This window comes from Trichoplusia ni, chromosome 15 (genome assembly GCF_003590095.1).
Source record: "Trichoplusia ni isolate ovarian cell line Hi5 chromosome 15, tn1, whole genome shotgun sequence".
NCBI lineage: Eukaryota > Metazoa > Arthropoda > Insecta > Lepidoptera > Noctuidae > Trichoplusia > Trichoplusia ni.
Window position 1 is genome coordinate 3,830,227 of NC_039492.1, and position 10,902 is coordinate 3,841,128.

At 33.1% G+C, this 10,902-nt stretch overlaps 1 non-coding gene across 1 annotated transcript; it reads left to right on the forward strand.

Annotated features, from left to right (window-relative positions):
* Positions 1–481: 481 nt before the first annotated feature.
* On the forward strand, positions 482–555 carry Trnat-agu. Its single transcript has one exon. It is a non-coding gene; the product is annotated as a tRNA-Thr (tRNA).
* Positions 556–10,902: the final 10,347 nt, after the last annotated feature.

Sequence of the window (10,902 nt, forward strand, 5' to 3'; positions counted from 1 at the left end):
ATAAAAATATATTTTAATCCAAGGCGTCAGCTACCTAACTCCACACCAAAATTCAATCAGTTCACCTGTTTGGGCGTAGGGTGAGAAAAAAGAGGAAACAAACACAGACATACAAACAGACTCATATACTTTCGCATATACAATATTAGTGACATTTAGACACATGTTAGTACATATAAAAATCTAGTAGGTACATAAGCAAGCTTTGATTATTTTGAGACGAGATGGCGCTGTGTGAAAGTTGCAAAATGCTATTATTCTTTCAGAAAATATAAACATGTCGCATTCTACTTTTATCTCATAAGTACTAAAAAGTATTTTCAAAACAATATCAAGATTTTGCTAACCGTATTATGTGAGTTCAGTACTTTCAGTGTTGAATTAGATAAAATAGTAATTCCCGAATGAAATTGTCAAAAGTTATTAAAAGATCTAAAATTCTCTTCGTATTGCATACAATAATTTCGCCTGTCAGCATCAAGGCGCCGTGGCTTAGTTGGTTAAAGCGCCTGTCTAGTAAACAGGAGATCGCGAGTTCGAATCTCGCCGGGGCCTGCGAGTCAAAGTCATGCACTCAAGCCTTTTTGCTCGATTTTTAGTTTAATATGTAGTAATTAAGAGTTAAAAATAATTAAATTTTTGTAAAAATTGTGTCAAGCTAAAACTTTAAGTACATATTCGATATACACGTTTTATTTTTTTTCGTCTGTCTTTATGTGTAACAAAAGGTCTGGACTATATTTTAACATATTATATATAACTACGCTATTACTGACGGAGGATAAGCAAAAGCTAATCAACTAATATCGGGTAATCTTTGAAAATCTTCATGCCGTACATCCATACATTACATTCAAAATCTTTATCACTCATCTCTAAACTTCCTTAGATATTAATACCTTATTGTTATATATTAATACACGGCTAGTTGTATGTGTGTTTTTTTTAATATTGAGCGGATTTCATTTTAATTTCCGATTTGACGTGAAAAAGTATATGAAAGCTGTATCTTAAATTAAACAAACGCTTTCGTAACGCCAGGTTTTATAATGAAAAATAGCTTAGAAAAGACCTGCACTGAGAAGTTTTCGCAAACTACGTAGTTTGATTGACCTTCTTAATACTCACAATAACACTAATTTTATACATTTTTTTTTTTGAATGAGCTGCAACATTTCAATTTATCAAGGAACTTCCTAAATATTTCAGGTACAAAACTAAAAGAAGCGATGTTTTTTTTAATTTGACACAAAAAGAGCTTGGTGTTATGAAGAAATTTGAACCATAACAGAGTATCTTATAACCAGTTGGCACTGTGTTATCACATCATACAAAAGCTAATGTAACTGCATAAACTGCAAAACAATAACAAATGACCTATGTAATTACAGTGTTAAAACTAAAAACAACACAATAATCTTTTTATGATCTAGAAAATTTTAAAACTGCACGTCACGCGCCGTCGGCGGGAACAAACAGAGTCGTAAACGGGAACAATAAAGCTTGGTTTCGAAGTAGGAGAGCCCAGTGTGCCGTGGCGACACTCTGAGGCACAGCGGTCTCGCCGGCGCGGGGCACAGGCGCGAGGCCGCCACTGTGCCCCACTGTGTTCAATCAAGCGCCTAGCTGAAAAACATCAATACCCCATAACAATAACAAGGGTAATCAAAATAATAAATGGCGGCCCAGGGCGGATCGCTTTTTGTGTCCAATTATTTTTATTGGTGTTCAGTTAATTACATTCTTTGGCGAGAGCCGTGCGCGCGCGCAACTTACGCGAGCTTAACTTTTTACACAGCGTATTCTGTGATCAATCGAAATTTGTTGGTTTTGCCTACATCTTCATGAGCATAAAATTCTCATGAGCGTCATAAATGCTCACGCTCGTTTGAGAGTTTAACTTCAGGTTATTAAATGTAATCATTATAAATAATCGTTCTCTTTAAGAGCTTCAGGTTTAATATGATTATACGTAGGTAAGTAATATAAGTTTAAAGAAAAAGTAAAGTGTGCTACAATCCTCGAAAAATTGGAAGGAACTCTACCAAGAAAATGAAACTACGTGTTTTAATATTTGACTCTACTTTTTAGGTTTCCAATTTTGTCAAAATTGTTTACCCTTTACTTACAGTATCATAAGGACGATGTTTTCTTCTCAAGTAAATTCTTTACCTTGGCAGACAGGATCCAAAATTGTAACTCCTCTAATTTTAAATCAAAACTATTGAGTTTTTATTAAGATGATGATAGGAAGTCCTGTTATATTAATCATTTTTAACATAATTACCTACCCATTAAAATATTGGATCGAGCGTCTTAAAACGCTGTTGTTTGAAGACTAAATTAGGAAAAGCAGTTCCCACGATTACAAAAAAAATGTAGACTACATTTTCTTTTACATCGACTTTAAGAGTTAGAGACGCATCTATTAACTTACACAAGCATTCTTGTAACAGTCTTTATTAACAAAATTAACAGAATAAGCACTAAAATCAACTTATTAAAGTTTTCTCTATCACACATACGTGCTACGTTGTTATAATCGGCCATAATCGCGGTTCGAACGTCGCTGGCATCGCTCTGCGCTTGCGACGTTTTTGCACGTTCCCTTCTTATTGATTAAGCTATTTGCGAAGCTACGAAATTTTTATAGCCTCTCTCAGACATGTGTGTCAATGAACGTTTCTTGAGATTCTACGATGGTTCTGATTCTGTGCGGATGATATGACTTTATGTTCAGTTTTAAGATGTTTCAATGATGTCTTTAGAGATAATTATAAATAGAGTTTACATCGAGATTTCTGACAAGAAAATACATGAAACTAAAATTAGAAATTAAATAATTTCCAAATTAAATACGTTACTTTTCAATACAAGGCATTTCACAGAACTCTACAATTAACCAATAAACGGAACAAGTATAAAACCGTATAATTTGTTCAAACTGAGAATGAAACTTTTCTAATTTAGTTATTTTATCACAGACAACTGTTTCCACAAATCGTTTTATTACACGTTTCCTACTAAATGTTATTAGGCCGTGGCGCCTACAATTATAATGATTGTTAATAACACCGGTCTGTAAATTCGTGGCGTGGATATTATTAATCGGGATCATTCATGCGTGACATATGCATGCATGTTTATCCGACTGTGAATGTGCCTTTTAATACAAAGTGTTAATAATTATAATTTATGTTCGTTTTTAATGTTTTTGTCATTCAATCAGTCTATTGAGAATGTTTTACAAGTATTCTAGGAACTTTTGTTTTATTAATTGTTATGGAGGTCTGGAGTTCGTAACTTTTAAAATGAGCTGTTTGTTAGTTAAAGTTTATGAGAAAAAATTGGTTAGTTACATGTTTTTAAACCTAATTAGAAGTTGACTGGGAATCGTGGAATGTTTGAAGAAATCTGCCCTAGGGAAGATTATTTTTTAGAAGCTTTATAGTAAGGTGAGTGGTTGTAATTTATTAACTAAAACTATACAAAAAAATAAAAGCATAATTAGTAAAACTTCATTGAATTATTGTAGGGTGAATAGTTGCTGAAGTTAAATAAATATAAAAAAATTGTCAAGTGCGAGTCGGACTCGCAAAACTGACGGTTCCATATAAAGGCTTCCTTGACATACTTGATCACCTATCAATATTATAACCGTAGTTATAATTTGTAGTTAAAGCGGCAACAGAAATACCATCTGTGAAATTTTTAACTGTCTTGCTATCACGGTTCATGAGATACAGCCTGATGACAGACGAACAGACATACGGACAGACAACGGTACATTAGTAATAGGGTTCCATTTAAACTTTTTGGGTACAAAACCCTAAAAAACGCAAAATAAATCTAAATTCAGTCGCAGACAAAATCAAAATTTAATAGGTTAACTTTTGTGACCTCCTAAAACTCTTGTTTCCCATCGGAATGAACAACGAATTAATTTATTTAATTATCTGACAAACGTTTACGATGTTTACCGGGAATCTTAAAAGTGATGTTACAAAACGGACATTTGTAAACAGATTTGTAATAATAATTGAGATCGTAAAGGCCAATCAAGAGGACTGTGTTACAATGGGAACAAAGAAGTTTTTATTACCTAATTATCATGATTTGTTTTCTTTAATGAGTGCTCTATGTTTCATCGCACTATTACCTATTAACCAAACCTCTTTACCATCCAACATCCAATCGACAAGCCATCTTCAACCTTATGACTCTACATTTAAGAGTTGTGAACATTTTTTGTGAGTGTTTAGGAAATTTGGTAACAGTTTTATGTTATTACGAGCCCCTAATTGGAACGGATGCTTTGTTTCAAATGTCATATTTTAATGTTTCACTAATTGTTATTACGGTGATATAAAAATATTATTGTTTTCGTTTTTTGTAATTCAGGTAAGACGATTTTGGGTTTAGTTATTTGTGTATTAAGATTTTATAAGTCCTAATTTGATGCGTTTTGGTAATAATGCTTCATAGTATTTTATGCCTACACTAATTTTGAAAATGTTAACATATGCGACTTCGAATATTTTGTTACCGAATAAAGTGTGTTGTAGAGTTCTGTCCGTCTAGCCAATTGATTAAATGTGTATAGATGACAGGCTAAAATCACGTGAGTTATCGAAACAAAATGTCGATTTCATATATTTGACCGTTGTCGCATCCGTTTAGTCAATAAGCTGTATTTTAATTTAAGAAAATCTGTCTTTCTTCATTAGAAAAACATTATGATAGAAAGTTTTAATCAGCTGATCAAATTTTAATTTCAATTAAATATCACCATTTTTTTTTATTCGGTACTTGCTTTTGCCTACTCGAGAAAAGTGTATTTCGAAATACATTTTTCCGATAAAATCTATCTTAAATCTTGATATCATACAGCAATCTCAAATAGGATCGAGATCTTTTTTTATATACGTTGTATATGACAAGGTATCTAAAAGCCATATATATTATTAAGCATTGATTCAATTGTCAGGCTCGAGGGGCGGGCCGCCCAACCCTCCGCCCATCCCGCCCATTGCCGCCGGCAACGTGGTTACCGTGATCAAGTACAATCATTGGCAACTATAAGTTCAAATGTATTATTAAATATTAATATACGATAAATATATATTTAGGTAAGATTCTTGACTTACCTATGTATTTTGTGAGTTGACTCTATTTTACTGATAATTACTGTTTTGTAGTATTTTTTCATGTACGACAGATATACTTAATTAAAATTAAGAGCAATCTTAACATTCTTCATTTCTGATAAGAACTAAAAATATCAACATGTCAAAAGCTTCATTGTTTTTCAAAACATTTGCATAGCGATGAAATACCTACGTTGTGTATCATGAATATCAAAAAATCTTCAAAATCTGCTCCAAATTAGATTTTACGGCATTCTATAGTTTTATTAAGTACTAGCGACCTGCCCCGGCTTTGCACGGGTGGAAATTTATTTTTTTAAGCCTCTTTTCCCGGATAAAATATAGCCTACACGGATTCGGAATTTCTTAAAAAAATTTTGAAATCGGATCAATAGTTTTTGAGCCTATTCAATACAAACATGCAAAAATACAAAGGTTTCCTCTTTATAATATTAGTATAGACTTATCTATTAGCTCTACGTCTGGCGCCACTCAATCTCTTCCCGTATAATTTCTCTAAGGCATAATAATATAATACATTAATAAGCAATAACTGAGCTTCTTGAAAAACCAACACACATCAGCACTTTCTATAAATCTCTTAATGATTTCCTTCTTCGACTTCCACGTTACATTACGACAGTTTCCCATTGCTATGTCTAAGAATAACTTAGAAAGTGAATCACGTTTAGCTATCAGAAAACCTACCATCAACTCTTAAAGGAATTTTTTTGCATTGGTTAAAGCGAGAAAGCGCTCCACAAGACGTAGATCACCATCTCTGTTTTTAACACAAAAGTTTGACAACACCAAATCTAGTAGCCCCCAGAAGTCTGTACTAGATGTCCGTATCGTCATCACCCTAGCCTTTTCTAAACTATGTTAGGGTCGGCTTCCAGTCTAAACGGATGCAGCTAAGTACCAATGTTTTACAAGGAGCGACTGCCTATCTGATCCCCCCAACCCAGTTATCTGGGCAACACGATACCTCTTAGTTCGACTGATTGTAGGACTTTCTAGATTCTGACTACCCGTAACGACTGTCAAGTCTGTCAGTTTGGATAACAACCGGAATCCACAATTTATCGTGCCTTCAGAAAAACGGAGGAACTCGTTATGCATAGATGGTCACCCATCCACGGACCGAACGTACCGAGTGTAGCTTAACCTGCGATCGATCAACTTGTGCAGTTGTTTTTTAGTTTAACCATCTTTTCTACGAATCTATAGATACTATAATGTCCAGATAAAAACAAGAGAAAGTATAATAAAAAACTCAAGTGTTATTCAATAAGGTTTTATTTAACATATATTTTTATTCAAACCGCAATTAAACACTTGTCCATTCGAGCGTACACAGAGGTGCTACGGCAATAACTTGTCCGGTCCTGATTGCGTTGAGCGTCTAGTTAATGAGAGCCTTATTAAATAATTATTAATTGCCGACGACCCGCTGCGTTCAGCGATTGCAATACAAACTATTGAAATATCATTTAGCGCTGTACCGCCGTATATATGAAGGAAGAACAGCCTGTATATACGGAATAGTGTTGAAATGTTTTTTTATTCGAATGCCCAAAAATGGTGTGTATTGTATACAGGTTGGAATGCGAATGATTGCTTGTAATTTATATCGAAACTTTTAATGCTGAAATCGATTTTGACGTTTTAGTCGATTTGGTGAATCGTTTCCGTGTGACACTAGTAATTTATTCTAAATATGTTGAAAACTACTAATATACTCAATAATCTTTCTCTGATTTTCGGGTATTTTATTATTTTGTCCTTACATTTTACAATCTTACGTTTCTCCCTGTTTGCAATGATAAGTATAGTATGGTAGAAATATTTTTATTTGAAAGTCTGTCATCATTCACATGCACATATAGTAATACTTGTCCTACTGTCATAAGCTTGAAATCAAGTCTTTAACTGAAATGAAGAAAGTTTCGCCTGTAAGCTAATCACAAGTTCCCATGATTAGCTGCGACTAAGGATAAAAAGATGTACCAAGGTGTTGATTGATGCATTGGATATTCCCACACTTTGTCATTAGCAATAGAGGGCTATAAATGATATCTAATGAGAAATGGTCATCATAAAAACTTAATAATAATTTGCATAATGCTTAGTGACGATTCTGCGTAGTCAGTAGATAAATACTTTAATGTCAAGTCGGCCTTATCATTACGAAGTAAATTAATACAATGAATAAACATCCGGTGAGACTTGATTGCAAATACATAATACATGTTACATGTGTATAAATAGGTTTTCTTGAATGGCTAATATGTAAGTGACGGACGTGTCATTCGAACCATCTTTTCATTAATTTAATAATTGTTTTTTCAAACTTGTCTACTGAAAGAAAGCTTGGGTAAATAAACACAGTCGAGAGGAATTTTTATTTAATTTAATTTGATAATTCATTATACCACATGAAAATCCATAAATCATACGTCAAACGAGGTAGGTAACATTCTTGAATGACAAGTGGGGAGCCACACAAATACTCGAATCATTCTAAAAACTAATTAGATGACGTAGTCTCCGCTCGTTCATTTTGAAAATTAATCATGTAATACATCACGCACAAGTTAATTAATATTTTTTTTCTTTTAACAACAACTGGATGAATGGATTATCTACTCGTGAAACCAAAGCTAAAAGTCAATTAATTCGAGAATCGAACGCGTAAAATTAATTCATTACCAACATACAAATCATTATGAGTACAAACACAATAACTCTTTTGAAAAAGTGTGTGTTTGTATATCATATATCTTAAGGCGATGTCCATTGACTTATTGTGGGCTGTCCGCAACGCCGCCATTTTCGTATTGAAATTTAACCACAATATATTACGTTTGTTTGTTAAGTTAATTGTTAAATGGAGAGGCTCGTTATATTCTCGCGCATATTTTATTTGATACCGGCGCTTGCTCTCCCTCGTATATCACCTGATTGTAAAAGATGCATCCGCTTTTAGTTTCTTTGAATGCTCGCCTCGCCTCGGGCCGCGACCGTTGCTCAATAATTCTGTTAATTTTCATTAAAATCATCAAGAATTTCTTATGTTTTCGGTTTGTCAAACATCTTCAATTTATACGAAATATTTTTAATGTCTAACAAATCAAAAGTCTATACCCGTACCCGAAGGCGCTTAGACAGGCCGGTACCAAATTTAATAACGAATGAAATTAGTCGTTATTTACGATATTAAAGCTATGGCGCCTTATTTTAAACAAATACCGGTCGGCCATTTGAGTACGGTCCCGCCGGCCATAGCCCATACATCGCGGCCCACAAAACATGAATGCCTGTAACGACCTACTTATGTAACATATTTACTGCCAACACTACCTTTCGAGTCGTCCGATGTAATTTTGGCTCATAACGCGTGCGTTCACGTCGAATTCTTGTGGTTTTTATAAAAAGAACGTAACGTAAACGTGTGTGTAACCGTATACATTTTAAGCGCTTTTGAGATGCCTCGAGAAGTCGGCTTCGGGTCCTAAAGAATCATAATTAAAAGCAATAACGTGAGATGATTGGTTGGCATTAGGTACAGAAACGCGATTAACGTTTACGATAACAATTATTAGGGAGTTTCATTAGGAATGCAAATACGGGGAGCGCGCCTCGAACGAGGATTGGTCTCTTGCGTAATCTCCATTTAATAATTAGTATATAAATGCCTTATCTTCGTATTTCGTTATATCTTTTTAATTGTGTGAACATCGTTAATTTAGTTCCGCGCCAAAATATAATGCCTGCGGCTTTTATATGTAAAAATGTAATTATTAAAACGTAGATTTAATAACTTAATTTGCATAAACAAGGTCAGAACTTGAATACACGCAATTGTATTTTGGCTATTCTTGAGTTTTTTTCATAATTAACGACTATTGCGTAAAGACGTAAATTGTACAAATTGCAATCTTAAAATTAAACTAATCTTTTGCATTAATTTTTGCTGTAAAATTAGGTACCATCGTTATTGTGATGTCACTCCCTGTTAATTACACTGTTTTATCAAATTTATAAATCTCTGATCCTGATCTTATACATAGTAGCTTGAAAATATATTTTTAAGTTTCATAACAAATGTCAGTCAGTAGAAATATCTCCATAATTTTTATTTTAACACACAATTGATATGATAAACTAAATTATCGTACTGCATAAGTACCGTTCAAAGTTGCGTCGGTACGTATATTAGGAAAAAAAAATACAAATACACACAGGTGTCTTTTGTGTCCTAACATAATATAATATTATAATCAAAAATCAAACTTAGGTGATCAAAAAACAATTCACATAAATCTATACATAGATACCTACCTAATTAGGTATTTCCAATACAATTTTTATATCCACAATCAGCTTGTTACAACAATACCTAGCTCTAAACTTAAAACATTTAATTTATATCCTTAGCCAAACATTCGAAGAACAATAAATTAAAAAGGAATGAACTTCCTAATCACATAAAACATTAACAAACAGTTTCAAAATGTCCGGCCTCAGGCCACAAACGAATTTAATTATTTTCGAAACTGGCCCCTAAACATTTGCATAAGAAAACTATAATTTATCTATACAAGAAATTAACCTTTTGCCTCAACTCAATTAGGCTAAACCAAAGTGTATACTAAAAGGGTTCATGCTGGATTTTTGGGGTTCCTTAAACAATAATTTTAATACAAAAATATTTTTTTAGAAGCAAGTTACGTAACGGGCTCAAATTCCCGACATTTCTTAAATATTGTCTTTCTTAAAATACTGTTTTCGTAATCGTTATGTGTTAAATTAAGTTTCAATCAATTGAAAATAATTCAGTCACGCAAAGACAAAATGCATGTCTTTAAAGTACCTATGCTTGCGATTCGCAATTAGGGGAACTATCGTAATTATTAATGATTACTGAGAATTTCCTACTGAATTATGCAAAAAGGGAGTTGTTTATTTGTAAAACATATTTAATTATATAGGTTTTTATTATAAGAAGAGCATTTACGTCTGCATTAATTGACTTTGTCATTTACGCGTAAATCATGAATGAAATATTGGAATTTTACATTAATTAGTTGCTGATAGATTATTAATAAAGGACTTAGACTTGGCTATCATATATAGAAAATACAAAAAAAAAGTAGGTCTCTTTCAGGTATGTTCTTTCATCACTTTGGTTATGTTAGTCACTGGCACCAAAAGCAGTATTTTTGCAAAACGTTTATGCCTGAAAACATTATGCGTAATGATCATTTAGCTGAATTTTGTTAAAATATACATTTAATAGATAGACCTAACCAAAAAAAAAAAGAAATAAATAGACCTGCAAAACTTCGTTTAAGTACGAAACTTGCGAAAGATACACAAAAACAAATACAACCTTTTTTACCGATTTCTCAAATGTTCCGCGAATTTTAGGTCATTCAAAAAGTAAATTCAATTATAATTTCATGATCTTACCAACAGTAAAACCTTTACACTGTAAACGCGGTTCACGCTTGAGCGGACCACTTTTTCCCTGTCAATTTAGCTTTTTTTTAACATGAACCTCATAAGTCAAGCTATCAATTAGACAGAGTATCAGTCAAAGTTGCGTTTCGTGACAGACAGATAAAGCTGGGGTCGTATAGACCGCGGGTTCTGAAGTAAATGAGGTACAAGTTAACAACATAAGCGAACAAGATCGATGTTTTTAATAAAAAGAGGTTGAATAGAATAACATTAGACACATGATTTTTCT